At 37.9% G+C, this 23580-nt stretch overlaps 1 pseudogene; it reads right to left on the bottom strand.

Annotated features, from left to right (window-relative positions):
- LOC139135911 (sodium- and chloride-dependent glycine transporter 1-like) overlaps positions 1-23580 on the bottom strand; it is a 31397-nt pseudogene that overhangs the window by 5497 nt on the left and 2320 nt on the right.

Genomic DNA, 23580 nt, shown 5'->3' with positions numbered 1-23580 from the left:
AGCAAACACCCTTTTTTGAACTTCCGATTCCATACTAGAATTCAATGTATTGTTATGAGTATAAGGTCATTATAAAGTTAATTCTTTGTTTGACATCATTGGATTTTGAAAAACTTACCAGCCAGCAAATAAAATATAAACAAACACAGAAAAAACACACACATAGATCAATCGCACTAACTTTGACTTTTCCATTGGTTACAAGTATAAAAACTCAACTATTATATTTACAATGTAGGGTTTTTTGTGCTCTACAATAAGCACGTTGAAGGCAATGCTTGGAAACACAAGTTATACTCGTATTGGTACAACAACCATACCTATAGTTAGGTGACCGTGAGTCTGAACAAAAATATATATAGTAAACACCATACAGTGTGATAGTAATCAACTGGTTGTGTTACGAAGATAGTTTGTCTCTGACGTAGGTTTATGATCTAGTTGGTCATAAGCACCAGCAAAATTATTAATTAAAATAACAAGATCTCAATAATGAATACAAAGCATATTTGCGACAAATACTAAACACATGCTAATTACTAGCTGTGATATCGCAGCGGTACTTGTGGCGTATATCGAACGCGCTCGGGTCAAGGTTCATCGCCACAGTTCCTGTGGCGATGAACCTTCCCCGAGCGCGTTCGATATACGCCACAAGTACCGCTGCGATATCACAGCTAGCTAATTACGTATTACGAGCATGTTTACGAAGTTTGGACGAAAACAAGAATATATTTGAATTATATTTAGAATGATAAAGGTAGTAAACAGTACACTTAATGAAGAAACACGAGAATTTCCCGCGATAGGTTTGAAACTTATCACAGGAACATTTGACATTGTACATTTAAGATCGAGACTTGTATTGATGTTTACGATTGGACGTATAATTTTATCTTAATTCATAACGTTTAAAATCCCATTCTAAAATAATACGAGAAAGGGAAAACAAAGGATAAGAGAGAACAATACAACAGGCAGGGCAGGACAGAAAGACCAAGAGAAGTCCAAGGCATTTAGAAAGAGAAGTTTATAGTCATTTGAAGATTCCCACTAACCTCTCAGCAAGCCAAGGCCAGCCCATTAGTAAAAGCATGCCAAGACGAGATAACGAGATAAACAACACGAGAAAAAACGAATAGGTATAAATAGCTGTTTTGACAACCTGTAAGTACACTATGAATTTCAAAATGTTGGCGTAAACAAAATTGTCCTTTCAAAACCTGAACATTTTCAAATATTAAACTGCAAAAGTTACTGAGTATAACAAAGTTATGTTATTTTCACTCAGAAAGCAAATTCTAAACATCTTGGTAAAAGTTGAAACTACCGTCTCTTTCACACAATTATAATTTTTGAAGTAAGAAGAGTGGGCAGCTAAACAAATCATAACAGCCTTGAGTGTAAATCCTCCAGACAGTGCCTTAAAAGTGTCCCAAGTGTAAAATAATACAAGTCCCAAGCACAGTTCCTGTTGAGTTAAATGCTCCACTAGCTGTAGCTTTAGGCTGTTTATTCTGAATTCTGAATTCTATGTATCAACTACTTTTTAGCCTACTTCCAATAGCGCTGATCGTGATGTAAGATTTGTTACTAAATATAGCTTCACGCGCGCGACTTTGGACACCGCTGCCTGCAATTCGGACAAATTTTGTTGTTGCATGGGCGGTTGCTGTTTAAGCTTGAAGTTCAGGCCATAAATTCATATGAATTAGTGTAACTTTTAGTATGCTTGTAACATTAGCAGGCTTCATTTTCATTGTTTTTGCGAAAAATGCGGACAAATATTTATTTTTTGCATATTAATCAAAGAAAAATGACGTTCAGTGATCAGCGTTATTGTATACTAAAATGCCGAATAACATGTATTCTGCTTGTCAAGACAGCTAACGCGAACGGCCATTGCTATTTTGAAAACTGAATTCTGATCTGGACTTATGAAATGACCCAATCGTTTGTTAGCAGAAAAGTAGTTCAAAGTAAGAGCAACTTCAACTGCGTACGAACTATTTGGAGCATTCAACAACGAACATTTCACGGTACCTGCTTGCCCCGGTACAGATCCAATATCGTGATCAATCGCGGATCGCGGAAAAGCTGTGAATTCAGTTCCGTTCCTTATTTGAAGCCAAACCAGTCAAGAATTGTTTTCGATCCGTCTTTTATGGAGACCAAAACAATTACACGCCCTTTCGCCCACATGAAAACTTTGAGGGAGAAATCAACTTTTGAAACGGTCGATCGATCGTACGGTACACTGGTCCGCTACAACAGGAGTTGCAGATGTATACTTTACGTACAGCAGCTGATGTGCCCTTTTACGATTTGTATTGAAACGATCGTACGACATCTGCGTTTTTTTCGTTTTTTTGGTTTTTTTTTTGGGGGGGGGGGGTTGTGTGTACACTTTAACTTGTTTTTTTGGGTTTTTTGTTTTGCTTTGTTTTGTTTTGTTTTGGGTTTTTTTGACATTAAGTTAAGGTAGAACGCACCTCGGGGACAGAAATTCGGGCCTTCAAATTTTTTCAATTTCTTCTGACCTACCACTTGTGGGGGCTCATTTGAAGCTCTTGGCGAAAGAAAAGTTTTCACCCTCTTAGTTTTTTGAAAATCGAAAATTTTATTTTTTCCCATAGAGTTTACACAGGGATGGCGGCCATTTTGAATTTCAAATATCGAGAAATCGCAGATATTTGTCTCTCTAGTACCAAAGTTTGCACGGTGACCCCTGATTTTTATTCTTGCTTTGGTAAGAGAATGGTTCAAAGTTTCACTGAGGAAAATATGAGCAAAAGTTTAAGTCTTTCACTTTCGAGGTGCATATTACCTTAACTGTAGACCTGGTTCGAGTCGGTGAACTTTAAAAAATAAAATCATTTGTAATAACTTCCCTTGTGTCTCTCGTATTTCATACAAACGTATTTGGAATTTGGCAGCCCAGGCCAGGTTTTCCCACAGGCGACCCAATAAGTTCTGAGTTTTTCACACTGTTTTCTCTATCATTTTCTCTTCTTTCTTCATGCTCTGAATGATCGGAATAAATAAAATAAATGGTTATATAACCTAACCTAGCCTCTGTGACTCTTTATTTATTTTACACTCCATTACAAGGACGTATATCTCTCATACACACATGCTGTAATTAATTAGTCAACACAACTAATTATGCTAATCCGTGGACTTATCAGAGGTTGGTCAACATCGGAAAGATAGTGATGTTTTAGTAACCATTCCTATCTTTCGCGATGTTGACCAACCCGTAAAATCCCTGATAAGTCCACGGATTAACATAATTAGTTGTGTTGACTAATTAATTACAGCATGTGTGTATGAGAGATATACGTCCTTGTAATGGAGTGTAAAATAAATAAAGAGTCACAGAGGCTAGGTTAGGTTATATAAACCATTTATTTTATTTATTCCGATCATTCAGAGCATGAAGAAAGAAGAGAAAATGATAGAGAAAACAGTGTGAAAAACTCAGAACTTATTGGGTCGCCTGTGCACAAGCCTAACGAGTATGGCGAGAGTGTCCGGCCTTCGCAACGCCAGACACTCTCATTATCATGATTATACTCGCAGGGCTAGACCGGCACATACACGACATGTAGATCCCCATTGCAGAAAGCTTTATTTCCACACAGTCCCATATATGGAGCTACGATATTTGTGCAGTAGCTTATACTGTAGCTCTTGGTGCCAGGGCGGTGAGTTACCGGCGTTATACGGTCTGGCCGTGTAACGCCGGTAACTCACAGCCCTGCCACCCAAAGCTACATCAGTATATAGAGAAATAGCGGCTGCTTGATCAGTGTTTGTCAAGTCGGGCGCGTTCGCGTTCTACATGTACTACTGAAAACGTTGTCTCGAATCTAAACGGAGTGTTTTAGGCCTGAGTATTTTTTCCTTTGCCACACTCCGTTTAGAGGCTAAACCCACGGTTACGTGTGGTTCGATACATAGCGGCCGCCGCGTGGTATGCAATTTTACTATGCATACCCACACGGCGGCTGCTATGTATCGAACCACACGTAACCGTGGGCTAGCGGCTAGCCATCGTTTTGTTGGGGTAGGACTCCATGGTTTTGGCACAGACTGTCTATGGTTTGGGAGAGGCGGCCCTACACTGTACAGTGAGGTGATCGCTGGTCGCCGGCGCGGCGTGTACTGTACTAGCGACGGGACCGCCGGCCGCTGGCTTACCACCTCCAGGGGGTACATTGAGGCACGCCATGAGCGAGGGGACCGCTGGCAGCCGACGAACCACCACGAATGTTTTGTCCACTTGTAACTGTTTAATATAGAATGGGACGTATCGGTAACTTGGACGTCCATGAGATGATATTGAAGACAAGAAGCTGAGAGTTCTCGCTGAAATACCCAAAATATCTTGTCCAACATCCGAGTGTGATGATCCAAAACCCTCTGGCACTAAACTCTAACAATCAGATTGAGAATTATTTAATTTACATGTTGGGCTTTTTCTGCGGGGTGTTCCACTCTGTTTTCTTTTCTCGAACGGGCCTCTTTTTTTCTACTTTTTTTTGGTAACCTCGGTTTCGTATGGAAATCCGGTCACGACATGCGACCTGCGACTTCAGAACTGCGACCTGCGTCCTGCGAGTTTGAAACATACGATCTGCGACTTCGGCATTTAGACCAAGGTGTATTAAACCTGCGACTTCACAACATCGACCTGCGTCCTGCGTGTTTGTCAAACTGCGACATCAGTCTTGATTTGTTCGCACCATTGCTCTGAACACGAGCCTGAAACACACCAGGGACACCATTGCACTGTATTAAAACAGCCGGTTTACCACATTCTCGCGACCAGAGCATAATTTTCGCACCGCTGGCCTACGCAAAAATCGGCCAGCGAAAGAATTCAACCAGCGATAGAAGTGCACGAAGGTGTGACGGTAGAGAATTCTACTAACGAAGAGCACAAATTTATTTTCCTTCTTACGAAAGGCAAACTGATCTGAAATAATGCAATAGCAATAGGGTTTTAAACGTCTACATCAGAGTTAGTTTCTGGAACTTTTCTGCCCACATGATCTAAAATATTATATACACACACAAAATAACATTTACATATTATAGTATGTACATATTGGGCTTAAACACTGAAAATAGGATTGTAGGAGGGTTTAATGATGTCCTGTTTTACAGTTTTAACTCGCGTTATCTATAAAGAAAGTCGGTCACTGGCTATTCATGGTTACCAAATATGTTTGGATTGCACTTCTGTCAATATCAGTATTATTTTAACTGCTTTACTTTGCATATGTTATTTGTGTTGACAAATGTAGTCCGAAGTAACCAGTAAGGATATTTTTATTTTTCCAACTGTACAAAGTTGGATCAATTCGATTTTTTGACAAAAAGTAAAAATGAAATTAGACGAAAAGATGGCAACATCTGATGATCAATCACTGGAGAGTTGGAACAAAACTGGAAATGTTAGAAAATGAACGACAATAACTGAAAATTCTAATGTTTGCAATGACACTGACTCAGTTATGATACAGGGTGGACAACGGATGGATTAAACAGACAGCTAGATGGTTATACCACAGTGAAATGAGGATAAATACCAGAGATATCTAAAAATCAAAAGGTTTGTCGATAACATAAGGAAAGAAGCGAGGTAAGGCAGACGAAGAATATCTAAAATAATTTGAAATTATAATATAAACATATAAATGCCTATCACGTAGCATATTATTTTCCATGCATTAACACGGACTGTCAACATTTCCGTCATAAAATTATCTCTCTAGATGAAAATAGTGAACTGGTGCGTTAAATGTTTGGCCTTTTGCTAAAGGTTACCCCCATTTCGCCAGGACAGTTCATGAATGTGTGTACATGAATTGAGTTTTGCCAGACTTGGTGAACGATTTACCAAAGCGAAAGCAATGGCTTATTAATTGATCGATGTTGAACGTTAAATCTCCTTTCCACGTTTTACCCTTTGAGCGCTGTAATTTTCTCCAACCAAAATTTTAGTGCAAAATTTTACCAATTGTATGAATTTTCTGTAATTTTTTGATAATTTTGGACCAAATCGACATCACATTTCATTGGCTACAGGTTTTTCCCAATTTTTTTGCAAAATTGAAGAAAAATTGACAGGGGTTTATTATATAAAGGGGACAAAAATAGACTTTGCCGCGAAAAGGATTAAAGTTCACGCAAGACGCCTCCAATCTAACACTGAGGAAAACACAATGAAACGTTACGTGTTGTTGTCGCATGTCGCAGTTGTGAAGTCGCAGGTCGCAGTTTGACAAACACGCAGGACGCAGGTCGCTGTTGTGAAGTCGCAGGTTACACCTAGGTCTAAATGCCGAAGTCGCAGGTCGCATGTTTCAAACTCGCAGGACGCAGGTCACAGTTTTGAAGTCGCAGGTCGCATGTCGTGACCGGATTTCCATAGTTTCGTGTTTTTTTTTTGTTTTTTTTTTTTTTTGTAACCTCGTTTTGGTTTTTTTCCAAGCTGACCTCGTTTTGGTTTCTTTTCAGCCTCAACGCCAGCGCGATCTCGGTCGACTTTTCAGTTGTGATTTTCTTTCTTTTTTTAGTCAGACCTGATGGTGGTTCGCTTTGTTTTTTTTGTAGTAGTGAAAGTACTACTGTATTTTTGGCTTTGTTTTTAAGCATTTCAATTTTTTTTGTGTGTCAGTGCTTGATTTTTTTTTTTTTTTTTGCTTTTTTCCCTATAATCAGCATTCATTGCACCTTTATATCAAATACACGTGTATGTACGTCAATAAGTATGGGATTGTGGTATTTTCAAATTTTTGCAAACAGTTTATCTTCTCATTACGGTTTAAAGGGTATTTTACAATTAAGTATTGCATAACATTCTCCCCTTTTTTGCAATAATACTTGTCTTGTTTATTTTCTTCCGTAATTCAATCGAATTTTTACTTCAATCGAGAACGACGGTTGCACGTCATCTTTATCTGTACAGACACATTCAAATATTTAATGACACATATTTTCAAATGAATGTTATTTTTGCGAAAAAGTACATTATTAAAATACAATGATATGGACGAAAGAATTTTTTTCTTTATTATTCATACACGTTTAATACTTTATTTAGAAAGAAAATTTGACAGTTTTTTTTTACTCTATGACGATAAATATTTTTGAAACATTTGGCGCGCCGTACCCAGTGACTATATACCACGAGATTTTGACCAGTTAACTTCAAATAATTCGTGAACTGCTCAAAATCTCGTTGTATACCGTCGCTGGGTGTGTTTTATTGCTTTAGTATAATATAATATAATATAATATAATATAATATAATATAATATATATAATATAATAGAATAGAATAGAATAGAATAGAATAGAATAGAATAGAATAGAATAGAATAGAATAGAACATAACATAGTGTTGTGTGTGTGTGTGTGTGTGTGTGTGTGTGTGTGTACAAAAGTACATAGATGTCCTCATGGGAAATTACAGTACTCGATGCCAAAAGCAGAGAGTAAACTTCAAGTACAAAGCAAATCTGTTATACATATATAATATCATCTGTGTTACCTTGCCAGAAGACTTTATGCCTCGACACAAACATAGAAATATAATTATCCACGCAACCAATAACAGCCCAGCCAATTCCCATCTTATTGAACCAAGGTTTCCAATTCCGTCTGTTATGCCAAGAACGCGGTGACTGAAATATGAAAGACGACACACACAATGTTTAATTATTCTCGTTGATTGAGTCAACAAAAATCGCACCCAATATCAAGCTGACAAAACGAAAACGCCGAATCAGAGTTTTGGTAAACTTACTTCCAAAATTCTTCCGCTGCGGTAACTACTTTCATTTCTGTGTCGTCACCGGTGAGGTTGTTGGAGGTAGAATTAAATATGATGTTGTATACATCCTCGGTTACATTGCTGTCTATGTCAGTGCAATTACCCATGCTGCAATTTACAGCCTTGTGAAGAGAGGCACATGCCTCAGTGTTCCACCAATTGTCACATGTCGCCCATGGCAACGACGGAATGGCAGTGAATGATGCAATGAAATAATAGATGATGTACGTGATGATGACATTGTAGTAGATAATCGTCAATCCGGTTATGATTGTCATGCCATATCCTGCACCTGGTGGGAGAGTCAACAGTAAAGTCATACAACGTAAGTCTAATACGATGTAGATATAGGAAACCTATCACATATTTACATTTCAGCCTCGGCAAAGTTCAAGAAAGTAACAATACAAACAAGAGGCGAATATTGATGTATATTAAGAGAAACGTTGAACTCATGCATGCTAAGTTTGAACGATTCTGCTGTGCAAAGTGCGACAACTTTACTGCACCGTAACATCCTATCCGAAGACAAGACTGTAAAGCGGCCCCTCTCTTTGTTACGGAGTTATTCACTTTTATGTCACGTTATCATACTACATCTAGACTTGTTACTTTTCGCAGCTGGCCGATATGTCATAAGCTTAATTATTCTACCTAATGACCAAAATGGAAATGAAATTGATGTAACAGACGAAGGGACAACATCTTGAGAGAAGGAACTACCTGGCAATATGTAGCATTCATTTGTAAGAAATAAAACGGTGTTATCTTTGAAGACTTAGCCATGGAGTCTCTACCCTGTTTCTGTATCCCGACATCCTCTCGCATGGTGGTTCCCCGAGGAAGATAATTGACGATGGTAATATCTCACTGAGCTAACCGGGAGCTAACCATTCAGAGACCAAACTAACACAACTCGTCTGTCGCACGGGGACGTTCACATCCTAAATGCGCCGTTGGCCGAAAGTGGAGAGGCAAGTTTGGCTGCTTGTCGTCAATATAAGAAATTAGTTTTTCGCATTGTGGAAAACTAGAATTTACCGACTGTAAACATTTGACATTTCGACTACAAGCACCTAAAGAATTCTGTATTATTTTGCATACCCAAAAATATACCAAACAATGAGCTTATCGATTAATTATAATCATAATATATGCTAATTAGCATAACGCAATCGTTGAAGGTTTTGTCAAATTTGAAATGAGAATATACCGTGTACGAGCAAACACCATCCTCCGACGGTGATTCCGGTTACCGAGAGTATTACGACTCACTGCCGGGGATAGTGAGTTCGACACTCGAGCATGGCGTTATGCCCTTGAGCAAAACACTTTACTCCTCATTGCCGTCTGTTTGATGATGGCTTGAATAAATTATGAATAAATAATAAAATAAATTAAAAAGTTTAGAATTTAATCCTAGGTGCATATTAGATTATTTATTCGATGAAAATTGCAATCCTCACCTTTGAACAGTCTGCATACTTTCCATGCAGTGATGGGACCTTCGCTGCAAAACTGACCAAAGGCAACCTCCAGGAAGAAGAGAGGCATCCCACACAACGCCATGAATATGAGGTATGGAATTAGGAACGCTCCTGACGATGGGAGAATCAGTGGTAAAATGGATAAATAAATAAATAAAAATGATAAATCAATGTGAATGGCAAATAACGATTTGAATACATTTAACGTTGAGTTATTATTTAAAGAGGATAAAGAGTATTATAGTATGCATAATGAGCTTTCGAAAATAACCCCGTGGACGGAAACAAAAGTAGAAACTACCGACATCTATACGTTTCGCTCTAGCTAAAATTAGAGCTCCAACTTTAGAGCGAAATGTTGTGTATGAGGTATAATAAATACGTTTGGAACCTAACAACCAGGTGTGGCAGTGTGCTTCAACCAAGTTTGTTTGTTTGTCTGTCTGTTGCTAAGTTTAAGTTTGCTTTTAAATCTTTCAAAGGACATCTTTGACAAATGCTTGTAAGCATAAACAGGTTTGAAGAGACAAAGTCGCTCTTTTTGTACCATTTTGTGATACCAGAATTACAATGGAATACTTGCATGAAGTAACTGAGTGTACAAATATGTAAGTGATGTTGATGCATAACCGAATGCAAACATATGAATTTGTTTGTGACCCAGACAAAATGAACTATTACTCCATTTCCAACTTTGTTTCCCGTGAGAAATAAGCATTGACACAAGCTGCTATCCTCTGATACCGATCAAGATCTCTTTAGCGTAGCATGCTCCTCGAAAGTGAGAGACTTAAACTTTCCATAACGAAGATTTCAGCCATGTCTTAACAAACCAAGATTTAATATCCAGGGTCACCGTGCGAAGTCTGGAACCAGAGAAATAAATTACCATATTTACCGATATTTGATATTCAAAATGGTCGCGATAGAGAAAAATATATATATATTTTTTTTATTTTCACGGAAATACGAGAGTGAAAAGTGCACTTTCTCCAAGAGCTTTAAAGTAAGCCACTCGAGCGGTAGACCAGACAAGAATTGTAAAAATTTGATAGTCCGAATACAATTCCATGAGGCGCATTCTACCAAGGTTACATGAGGTCAAAACTTTATGTAATAGACATGTATGATGAGAGTTGTAAACTTAACTTGATAACGGTTAAGACCCTGAAATGACGGTTTCTCTATAATATGTTTATCTTGTTTGACTGCAAGCAGGGTAGAGGTCATTGCCTAGTCATTGCCCTATAATGTATAATCAAGTCTTGTTTAGGTTTACTACTGAGCTGCATTCACTCATGGTCTCGTCTAGAGCCTTCGTACAAAGCAAAGCTACTCCGATCAAGGATGATCTGTAAATTAAACAACTTATTTTGCTAATCCGCAGTTTCCATCCTTTCAGCTTTCTATTCACACTTGAGTAAAATTATTAGTGTGGAGATTAATCATCATCAGCCGTAAGTTGAGTGTGAGGCACAAATTGGAGATACTTAAGTGACCTGTAATCTTACGATTCTAATATTCGAATATCTCTATGACATGACCTACGACATAGCTGGGCATTCGGTTGCGGAGTGGGTAGACTCGACTAGCCTATGGCCTATATTGGTTGAACTCTTGGTCTGACTTGTGAGTGACCTTTTAGGATATAGGTTATCTTCGATCAGTCAAACAGGCAGATCAGCGTGCTCTGCTTTTCGAATTCGATGTTATGTGTCAATACTGAAACATTGTTGCAAATTTTCTGGGCAGCTGCACGTCTGAGTTCAAAGCAGTGAGCTGTGCCGGATTGTTATTCTAGTATCATGGTCTGTCTACACAGATCCCGTGTCTTCTGTTTGCTTGACAAATGAAGTTACATGTACCTTCAAATATTGAAGTGGTTTGCGTAGAACCGTTGGCAATACTTAAACTAGACACACCGTCCAAATTGTGGAGTTGCCAACGCTGTCAGGCGTAAGGCTGCGTTCATAAAAACAGTGAGGGACTGAGGGAGGCTGGAGGAATTCAAGGGGATTCGAAAATTTTGGGGGTAGTAGAGGGGGACTTGAAAGAATTCATAGCATCGAATGCAGCCAGGAATTCACGATTTGCAAACTCGCTCACGATCGTCATTTTGTGTGCTCTTCAGCAGATGCCATTGACCTGGCCAGAGTTTGATTGACTCAAGTCAGCTTTGACTGATGTGTTTAAAAATGAATCACAAGTTGCTTTACAATATGGCTCTACAGACTGCTAATAACAGGTAGTCACTAGTGTCGAAAATCTGCCAGCAGAACTAGCCAATACATGTGTGTTTTTCATAGCGTGAATCCCTAAAAAAATATGTAGCTATATGATAATTGGGGGGGGGGCTTGAAAAAATTTTGAAAATATAGACGGGGACTTGAAAAATTTTGAGGGTATTGAGGGGGATCTGGAAAAAAAGATTTCAATCGCGAATAGCGTAGAATCAGCTATTATAGAGTTACGTCTCGTCATCTCGAAATTTATTCGGTAACAAAGTGGCTAACAGTGAGGTTACGTTTTTCACACCATCATACCTAGGATTGTCTGTTATGGTTGGATTTGGGAAAGTATTTTGATCGACCAAAAACACTCGCTCCGAGCTTGAAGTTGAAAAGACGAAACTTTGTCGTACGTGTTTACGTTTGCGGGGAGGTGACCTTACCACAGTATCACTGTGTCTCTCAGACGCAGATAGCGGTTTTATCAAAGAGCGGGCGACAGCTAACAGCTGGCTACATGTGTCGTTAGGAGGGGTTGTTAAATCTCGTCAGTGTTTGACAGTGTTGACGTTTGTAAACAATATAAACGGTGCTTCTTGGCGTCCATTTTCGTCTCTTAACCTTGATGGAAGCGGGAAATTCCTAGGTATTACTAAAATGGAATGCATACATTCGAATGTGTTTAGACACAAATGTAAATATGGACAAATTTCTTGCTCTTATTTGCTCTACCCTTTACCTACTTTACGTTATCAAATTATCAGAGAGGAGAGGAGAGGCGAAACGATCAGTTTGTAAGATTAAGACTCACCGCCTCCGTTTCTGTAACAGAGGATAGGAAATCTCCAAATATTACTCATTCCGATGGCGTATCCAATCAGCGAAAGTATGAAATCCATCCTTCGCTCCAATTTCCCGTTCCTTGTTTTCGTCACCGTCATCGCTTCCTCCGTTTTCGTAAGTCTTCACAGAGTATTTTTCTACCATTTTTGTTTTACAGCACGTGCGTGGAGTATGCAAATCCCGCAGTATTCACCTGTGTGATATTAAAATTAGTAGATTTGCATATTCAAGACAATGTATACTAAAATGTATGTATTGAGGTGCATTGTTAGGCTATGTACACACTCATGGCTAACGTGATTACCTTTGGACTTACAGAAGTGTTGACTTGCGTCAGCTGATTGCTTGCAAAGTCAACATGACTAAATCAACAGGTTTCCTATGGAAAGCCGTCACTATCTTAGGCAGCTGTTTCCAACCCAACAATGTGCATTGGCAATATGATTATACCATTAACATTATGATGATGTTCATTTACTCTATTGTGATGCCGATTTACACAATAGCGATGTCCATTTACATCGTGATGATGTCCATTTACATTATGATGATGTCCATTCACATCGTGATGATGTCCATTTACATTATGCTGATACTCTTTTACATTACGATGATGTCCATTTACATCGTGATGATGTCCATTTACATCGTGATGATGTCCATTTACATCGTGATGATGTCCATTTACATTATGATGATGTCCATTTACATTATGCTGATACTCTTTAACATTATGATGATGTCCATTTACATTATGTGATGTCCATTTACGTAATGATGATGGGCATTTACGTAATGATGATGGGCAATTACATTATGATGACACCCTTGTACATTATAATGATGTCCATTTACATGATGATGATGTCCATTTACATTATGATGATGCCCTTTACATAATGATGATGCCCATTTATATCATGGTGATGTCCATTTATATCATGATGATGTCCATTTACCTTATGATGATGTCCATTTACATAATGATGATGTCCATTTATATCATGGTGATGTCCATTCATATCATGATGATGTCCATTTATATCATGATGAAGTCCATTTACATTATGATGATGCCCATTTGTATTATAATGATGTGCATTCACATTATGATGATGTCCATTTACATAATGATGATGTCCATTTACATAATGATGATGTCCATTTATATCATGGTGATGTCCATTTATATCACGATGATGTCCATTTATATCATGATGATGTCCATTTACATTATGATGATGCCCATTTGCATTATAATGATGTGCATTCACATTATGATGATGTCTATTTACATCGTGATGATGGGCATTTACATTATCATGATACCATTTACATTATGATGATGTCCATTTACATTGTAATGCTGTCCATTTTCATCTTGATGATACCAAATGACGTTATGATTATGGGCATTTACATAGTGGTGATGTCCATTTACATTATGATGACGGCCATTCACATGTTTGTGATGTCCATTTATATCATTATGATCCATATTTGTGTCATGATGATACCTATTTACAAATAGTGCTCATAACTTTATGATGATGTCCGTACAATTTGTGGTGATGCTCTATCACATCGTTATGGGGGCCATTTACTTCGTTATGGTGGCCATTTACTTCGTTATGTGGGCCATTTACTTCGTTATGATGGTCAAATTTCCCAGAACCCCATGCGAAATCTTAGACATGCGCATTCGTTTAAACTAGCTGAAACGTTTGTCGGAGATCGAGAGTAATACTCAACACAGTATCCAGTAAGAATGGATAGTATCTTGAGAGAGTTATCTCTGCAAACACTTAAGCCAAGATTCCAACAACAGACGCAGGTCCTGTTTCACTGTGACAGAGAAAAACCGCAATCGGAGAAGGAGATATGGCGGTCCGACGACTACATGGAGTGATGGACTCATTTATTAGCGACAATGACATTGACTCCACTCTACGCGTAATAAGATACATACTCTAAAGACGACAAAGCCGAAAGGAAAGAGAAGAGAGAGAGAGAAAAAAAAAATCAATCAATTGCAAGCTATTAGGGTAGGGAGGGAGGGTGGGGAACGCTCTGGGGTTGAAGCCAGTTCTGATCAACTATTAGCACTATAGGTAAAAAGTGCGTGACTAGAGCGAGAAACTGACACTTTCTCGCAATCTGTGAGTATCTGTTCTTAAGCGGTGAGAAAATTCTAATTTTCACTGGAGATTGGTGAGAAATGCATTCCTTGGCGAGAATGAAGTGTGAGAACAAATTCTCACCGGTGAGAATGGAAATTCTCACTAAGTACAGCGAGAATTGAAAGTCACTGGCGAGAATCATCAAGACTCGCCTTTCGGAGTCTTTATGATTCTCGCCAATGAACGGCGAGTCTTTATGATTCTCGCTAGTGAATTTAAATTCTCGCTGTACTTAGTGAGAATTTGTTCTCGCACTTGATTCTCGCCAAGGAGTGCATTTCTCACCAATCTTCAGTGGAGATTAAAATTTTCTCACCGACAGCGGTGAGAATAAGAACAGATTCTCACCGATTGCGAGAAAGCGTCAGTTTCTCGCTCTAGTCACGCACTTTTTCCCTATAGTGTAGGTAGCCTCGTCCGTAGACCGTCCCACTCACAGCCTCGAACCCGGCCCATTTAAACTACAATAAAACAAGTATTATTGTTGCCTATGCCTATACTGATAACATACAGACAGACACAAGTGTTGGGGGTCAAGGTCAACAACTTTATTCCCATGTTGACTGGCTATGAGCCGATTTTCGCCAAAAGCCCCCAACATTAGTAGTAGGCGCTAGCCCTCCGGCGCCCTGGAAATAGCGTCATTGTCACTATTGATTGCTTTCTTAGGTAACTTTACAAGCACGGACACTCCATTTTATGAAAAGATCGTTTGTGATCTAAGTCGAGGGCTAGCAAACACGAGACTACCCTCCGGGGTATCCATCGACTACCTCATATGTAACGTAGTAAAAAAAAACACAGCAAATACACGGATCATTTCAACCATTATCTTTGTGTAAAAATATATTCATATTTTAACCATGGCTCTTACACGGAAACCATTGGGACAAAATAAACTTCATCAAAGTTTAGTTCCTGAAACCAATTAACCTATCAGATAACGGTCCACTTTGACGTTGACGTAATATAAATATACTCAAACCAGTAATCACATCCTCCCTTGCTACAAATAGAACAAGCTCAAACAGTTTGAGACGAGCACAGATAGCGATGTCTCCGTATCTACGGCCTGCTCGCTTAAACTAAGCACACAAGGGAGGACTCTATCAACACAGGAGAGTGAACTAAAAATTACTGCAGCTGAGTTACTTCTGGGATCAACCCTCGAGTCGTTTTCTAACGACACTCTTCATGGTCTATAAAACGAGCATCTAAAAAATCCTTCTTTAAGTTACAAAATCAAAGCTCTTTATGTAACTTTGACTAACATGTGAAGGAGTAAGCATTCCGTCGATATCCGGAAGGACAAGCGAAAAGTCAGGTGAGTTAATTCAAACATACTTTGCCCATATCGCTCAAACAGTTAATAGGTTCCACGATAGCGGTTTGAATAACGGGGAATCTGGGTTTTTTTTAAATTTGTCTCCATTTTATGCCACAACTTATCGTATAAAACCAAGATGCAATCTGTCATCGAATTGGTACTGCAATCAACCAAGCTAAAAAGATTGCTGATCAATACAAAAAACAGCATCTGGCAAAGAAAATCAAAAGCTGATAAAGCTGCCATATTAAAGTAATCAAAGTTGGCGGCATGAATTAAATAAACCAATACTCTCCTCAGACCAAACCGATTTCAAAGGCCGTTTACAGCACATATTGTTAACGAAACCATGAAACCTGGGAATGGCTAAACACAGAGAAATAAGATTTATTTCTCGAAACAGCCTTTCACAACATGCTTTTCAAACACTGGAAAGCAGGCACCAATATAGCTGTGGAAACGCAGCTATCTGTTGGCGGGGTAGCGGGGATCGCTATACGGGTCAAAGGTCAACCCCGCCACCGTTGCGTTTCCACAGCTAGCACCAATATTGACCCGAAATCTATTACCAAGTCCATGAAAAATTGACACAAAACCAAAAGTTCGGATGATCGATTTAATTGTCTAAAACAAACTAATCGTACAACATTACTGTTAACATAACGAGCACTAGCAACGCTCAAAATATGCCCTAAAACAAAAATCCTTATGAGCGTCCAGGAATTCCGGTCGATGCTGGGTCATGTTAATTATAATATGACACCACACACCCGATCGCTCACTATAGAGTCAGTCAATAGTGGCTAACTCTCTCAATAACGAATCTGGCTTCTCCTCGAGGACGAAGATGACTTCATCACACAACCAAGCGGAGGGGATACAAAACAAGAGAGCGACTGATGAAGGAACCCCATTTTGGTTCCGAAACACCGTTAAGACGAATCACTCAATCAACAAACGGTTTACTGGGGACCCAGATCACAAAGCACTATCGATTCACCGATTTCTCGCCATGTATTCAACGCAAAATAAACGCAATGATCCTTTTATTCACCATATCGTAATATTAAACAAACTTGGTAGGGCCGATGTGTGGAGTTGCCCTCATTTTCCTTTATATTGAAATTAGAATAAACATTATGTCAATAATTATCATGGTATGCAAATAGCCATCACTATAAAGTTAATGAGCATCATCATAATGTAAATAGGCATCGTCATAATTTAAATGGGCATCATTATAATGTAAACGGGTATCATCATAATGTAAATGCCCATCACCACGATGTAAATGGATATCATCATGATGTAATGCCCATCACCACGATGTAAATGGATATCATCATGATGTAAATGCCCATCATCATGATGTTAATGGGTAAAATCATGACATAAAAGGGTATCACCATAAAGTTAATGAGCATCATCATATGTAAATGATTATCATGATCATGTAAATGAACATCATCATAATGTAAATGGACATTATCATAATGTAAATGGACATCATCATAATGTAAATGAACATCATTATAATGTTAATGGACATCATCATGATATAAATGGACATCATCAAAATGTAAATGGACATCATCAAAATGTAAATGACCATCATTATAATGTAAATGGACATCATCATGATAGAAATGGACATCATCAAGGTGTAAATGGACATCATCAAAATGTAAATGCCCATCACAATAATGTAAATGGGTATCATCATAATGTAAATGAACATCATCATAATGTAAATGGACATCATCATAATATAAATGGACATCATCAAAATGTTAATTACCATCATTATAATGTAAATGGACATCATCATAATGTAAATGGACATCATCATAATGTAAATGGGCATCATCATAATGTAAATGGACATCACCATAACGTAAATGCCCATCATCATAATGTAAATGAACATCATCATAATGTAAATGGACATCATCATAATATAAATGGACATCATCAAAATGTTAATTACCATCATTATAATGTAAATGGACATCATCATAATGTAAATGGGTATCATCATAATGTAAATGGGTATCATCATAATGAAAATGGACATCATCATAATGTAAATGGGTATCATCATAATGTAAATGGACATCATCATAATGTAAATGGACATCATCAAGATGTAAATGGTCATCACTATTATGTAAATCGGCATCACGATAGAGTAAATGAACATCATCATAATGTTAATGGTATAATAATGATGCCAATGCACATTATTGAGTTGGAAACACCTCCCTAAGACAGTGACGGCTTTCCATAGTTTCCACTTGCAGAATTATTAGACCCAACACTCATAAGCTTACACTGCGTATCGTTATTACAGTTTCAAACGACGACGTTTGATGTAAAATCTAAGCTTATAGGCCTAATCAGCTTAGGTCTTTAGCTATTATTATGGCCTTTGGAATTTTATCGACATGAAATTATTTTAAAAGGTAGATGCATAAATTGAAAGTGCTGCTTTTTCAGAACGTGGCATTTTTATAACAATTACTTTAACCTTCTACCCGTTCACTGTACAGATATCCAACCGTTCAATTGAAATTAACAGGACTAAGATCCTATAGCAAAGTTTTGGGATGAAGATGGTCTATTTATATTTGTACTTTCGATGAAAGCTAGCATTTATTTGGTTAATTTGATAGTTTGAAATAAACGGTAACCGTTTTTTTACTTCATTTGATAATTGCAAAAGACAGTTACGGTATGAAATTATGGTACAAATACCATACATATACTTTTCAAAAAACTTCGAATAAAGGCCATGGTTGGCTTAAATTTCATACTTGCTGTGAACCACGCAAGACAAGTTTAGTTTATATCAAAACCATGATTAGGATAATTTTGAAGACAAGCAAGCCATCGTAACACCATTTTTCTTAATTATTCTTGCCAAGATGAAATATTGATGTTTCTACATTGTGTCTACATCTTTAGTGTGACGTTATCATTGTACAGAGAGGACTGTTAGTCTGTGACAGATAGTACAAACACCGCGGTTTCCATCAAAACTTTGCATTCAAACCTACAAAACTCGCTCAGTAAAACAAAGAACGACAATTTTGAAAGAAAAACCAAGGGACAGAAAGCGTACATGTTTGTATGATGCCAACCACCGACAATTCGTCTATGTTTTTTTAAAATGTTGGCTTGCAGTGCTTGCACAAGATGAAAAGTGAACATCCAAACAGTGTGGGTTACACACTGTAATCCTGGCAGTGTTAGAGTGACGCTTTGCAAGACTTTGACGAACATGCACTAACGAGACTTAGATAAAGAAAGAATGGTAAATTAAAAGTGTCTCAGAAGTGTCGTTTTTTTTTGTTAAAGACCCTTGAGGCGCATCCATTTGTAATCAAATGTCATCAAATAATCGCTAATTTCCCTGGTGATAACTTTTTACTGCCTAACAACATTCATTTGTAACGGTTACAGAATGAGCAAGAAACTTTGATAATTTACTCCCATTGCAAAATTTTTCCACAATTTTGAAAATCTTGTCAATCTACAAAGGAAATGTAGAATTAAGTTTGGAAATGCAGTGCCACATTTTTCGATGAGAGACATTGTTTATCTGAGATTGCAAGTGCGAAATGCAACTTGTTCATGGGTATCGTCTTTGTGTCGATGTTCACACCGGTTTCAATGACTAGCTTGTTAGAATTTCCACATGCAGTTCGTGTCCCATGGTTATAATACTTGTATTCACGTATTCCGAGGGACAAAAATCACTCTGTTTCTTGCTTTCCTCATGAATTTTGCTCGATATGAAAGTCGTTTGAGTTTTTTTTATCCTCTTGAAACTTGCTAGAATACCGGTCAACTGTACACAACCTCAATTCTGCTTGCAGCCAGACAAGATCAAGCATTGAGTGAAACATTTTACAGTCTGTACTAAAAACTCAAGTTCAAAAATTCAAAGAGTACAACTCTATGCACGGCTGAACAAACCCTGTTACATACAGTTTTGGATCTCATGCAAGTTTGTTTTTGTAATGAAATCATAATAATAATAAGCGTGCCTTTCATATAGATAAGGATAGCAGCTTTCCCATAAATTCTGGCAATGTTTATTCGTCATGGGAAAGCATCCTGGAATAGGAAAAAATCATTTGTCTACTGGTCACAAGCGAAATCATATGGTTGCATTCAGCAGCGAAGGGGTTGCTGCTAACACCAGAGCGCCCTCAGTGTTAGCAGGGAGATATGGACACAGGCATACAATTTAAGAACATAAACATGGTTTTATGAACATAGACATAAATATTTAGAACCCGAACATGAAATTTTAGAACATAATCATCAAACTTAGAACACGCAATTTTTTTATTTTTTGCAACACTTGGCTTGCCATACGTACATTCCCGGTAGTTCACGCGTTCACGTGGAATCTCGCCAGTGGTTATGTTGTCAGTGTTGAACCGACATACTGCCGAGCAACTTGACAAAAAACTCACCTACCTTCGATACACTTATTCCCACGCCCATATGTTTGTTTAAGATATAGTATGCGCCTCGAAAGTCAAAGACTTAAGCTTTCTTCCGTATGTAGCCTGTATTTTTAATACCTTGCCTATATTGACCTCGTCTGTCCTATCAAGTCTTGTCCATGTGTCCAAGACACATGACCTGACCTCATTAAGCTTATATGACCCTGAAGTGTACTTTTTACCCACAGACATCAAACCACATTTCATGACTGTTACGGGGAACTTGATACCGTCCTCTTTTTAAGAGTGGAAAACATCATTTGTTAATGTCTGCTTGCTGACAATAGGCTTTGCGATATGAACACTGGCTTTTTCTGTGGCCCTGACAAAATGCCTAAACAAATCCACCAGTAAAATTGACCGTGGCCGAGACGCTACAATGCGCGTATGTCATGAAAAAGGTATGTATGTTGTGTAGACTCAAATGAAATGTTATATACAAAAAATCAAATAAAAAATTCAACTAAATGGAAACTTGTAGTAGCAGGAAAACTATTGATTTCCGGATACTATGGACTTACTTTAACAACTCGTGCCAATTTCTTTTACGTCCTACTCTTCAGAATGCTATTTGAGCAACGAACAACGGGTATTTCAACTCGCGACTCACCACATGTCGCCATCTGGTTAACAAGCTATACCCGTGCAAACGTCAGAATACATTTTAACTATAATTTATTATCACAAATCAGAGCTTCACATGAATTCCTTTGTCCTTTATGTGTGGAGCTTAAATACAAAATATAATGTGTATGTAGACACAATCAGTCAAGATTTGTTTCTCCTCGTCAGCTTTTTTTATTAAACTACATGGACCTGAACAAATGTACAGACCTATGGCCTCTGTATGAGTGATTAAAGACAGAGATCACATCATCTGTCACCTCTTCCATCGCAGACTCGAGCTGTTTTACATCTTCCTCGACCAGCTGTATTTGAAGTTCCGTGGTTTACAAGTCCTTCGCTTGTACATATATAGATGCGCTCTAATCGCTATGTGCTAGTAGAGTATACATTGCTATCACTCGTCAAACATACATAAATACGCAGACATATCAAGTTTTTATCGATTAAAACATTGTTCATAGTTTGCACCATAGACTATCACATACAGTGAAATGACACTTTTAGGTGAAATTCAATGATCAAATTTCTTCTACACAAATTCGTTATAAATCACCGTACACTTTTGTGTGTAGATTATGTCTAAAATGAGACAGATATGGTGACTGAAAGTCAATTGTGTTTATAGCTTTTCTAAACTCCCGCTTTATGTGTGTGTGTGTAAGTGTGGGACACATATACACCTACCTTCCTTCCTACCTACCTACCTACCTACCTTCCTACCTACCTACCTACCTAGAAGTCTAAACAAAATCCTTTAGAGTAGTCATGATCGGAACAAATATTCTGATCATTACAGCTTCATGCCGTGATTGTATTTTCCTTCTAAAACCAATGGAGAGAACATTTTATTTCTATGGAGTGGGACACCTTTGTAGTATGCAAGCTCAGTTTCTTAGAGTTTTGATACCATTTACTTTCACAAGCGCGATGTTATCTTCCGCATGTAGCTTAGCTGTCCTTTAAATACCGTGCCTGTATTGACCTCGTCGGTTTCATCAATTCTGGTCGTCACATGACCTGACCTCATTGTATGACCCTGGAACCCGCCCGCCATGGAGTGTACTACGTTTACTCCATTCATCAAACCACATTTCATGATTGTCATGAGGAACTTGAAAACGTTGATAACGTTGTCTAAAAGTGTTAAAACCATCATTTGATAATCCTGTTTGCCAACAAGACTACGAATGAAAAGATATACATATCTGACATATAAAGAACAAATAAAAATTTCAACAAAATGAACACTGGAAAACCATTCATTCCTGGATACTTTCTTCCAAAAACTGCACTTCCTCTCGTGTCAATTTCTTTTACGTCCTACCACGCCCAACTCTTCAGAATGCTTGAGCGTCGTACGACGAGTATTTAAACTATACGCGATTCACCATACATGTCACCAGCTGATGAGCAAACTATCAGGACGTCTTGAGACACGAATCACGTTAATCTATGTTCATCGATTTGCCCACATTGTCAGAACACCTGTTAGCCTTAATTTATTATCACAAAACAGAGTTTCAAATGAAACTTTGTCGTTTATGTATGTAAATTAAATACAAAATACATCTCGTGTATGTAGACATCAGTCAAGATTTTTTCTCCTAATCAGCTTTTTTAGGGAGCGTTCAGTTATTATGGCCGGGAGTAGGCCGGCAAAAAGTGAACCCCACCTACCCATTGCACCAAAAAATTGATGACTCCCCTTTTAAGATGACAAAAATTTCATGACCCCCTCCTCCCCCCCCCCCCCCCCCCGCAGATTGCTTGAGTAAAGCTGCACACACATACACCTCTGGGGAGGCGATAGAATCCAAAAAAAGATTCTCAGATTTTTTCCAAATGACCCTCCTTACAAACTCACAAGGTGTTAATGTTCAAATTTCCCCTTCTGACTTGCTATAATTTTGAAATTACCCCTCAAAGGGATTGGACGGAAATTTCAGGTGGATCAAATTTTTTTGCGCAAGCGTGTGCGAACAAAATTTTAATATTTGGATTTAATTGATACTATCAGCTGTTGATAATGTTGATTCACTATACATGGTAGTGTATGAGAAAACTATGTAATGCTTTTTCAATACAAAACTATATCTATCCATTTATAGATATTTGACAATTGACATAAATAGGGTTGTTACAACTGGTATGTGGACAAAAAAATGACTTCAGAATTTCTCCAAAAATGTTCATCCACTATACATTGGACTCTATGATACAATTGTGAAGAATTTTCTCCCAATAAAAAACTTGCTATACGTGTGCATATACAGACGTTGAATAATTAACATAATTATACTTGATTAGAATATGATGGTTAAAGGTGTATATTATGTGTACAAGAAATCTGATCTTGGAATTTCACTGAAAATGTCCACCCACTATACATGGGAGTCTATGAGGAAGCTATGAATAATTTTTTTCCAATTCAAAACTATCTAAATCTGTGTATTTATGGACGTTTGATAATTCATTTTAAAGTACTTAGTTAGACTAGGATGACTAAAGGTTGATATGTGTGCAAC

The sequence above is a fragment of the Ptychodera flava genome, chromosome 6, assembly GCF_041260155.1.
Source record: "Ptychodera flava strain L36383 chromosome 6, AS_Pfla_20210202, whole genome shotgun sequence".
In the NCBI taxonomy this organism is placed as follows: domain Eukaryota; kingdom Metazoa; phylum Hemichordata; class Enteropneusta; family Ptychoderidae; genus Ptychodera; species Ptychodera flava.
This window is presented reverse-complemented; position numbering and strand designations above follow the sequence as displayed.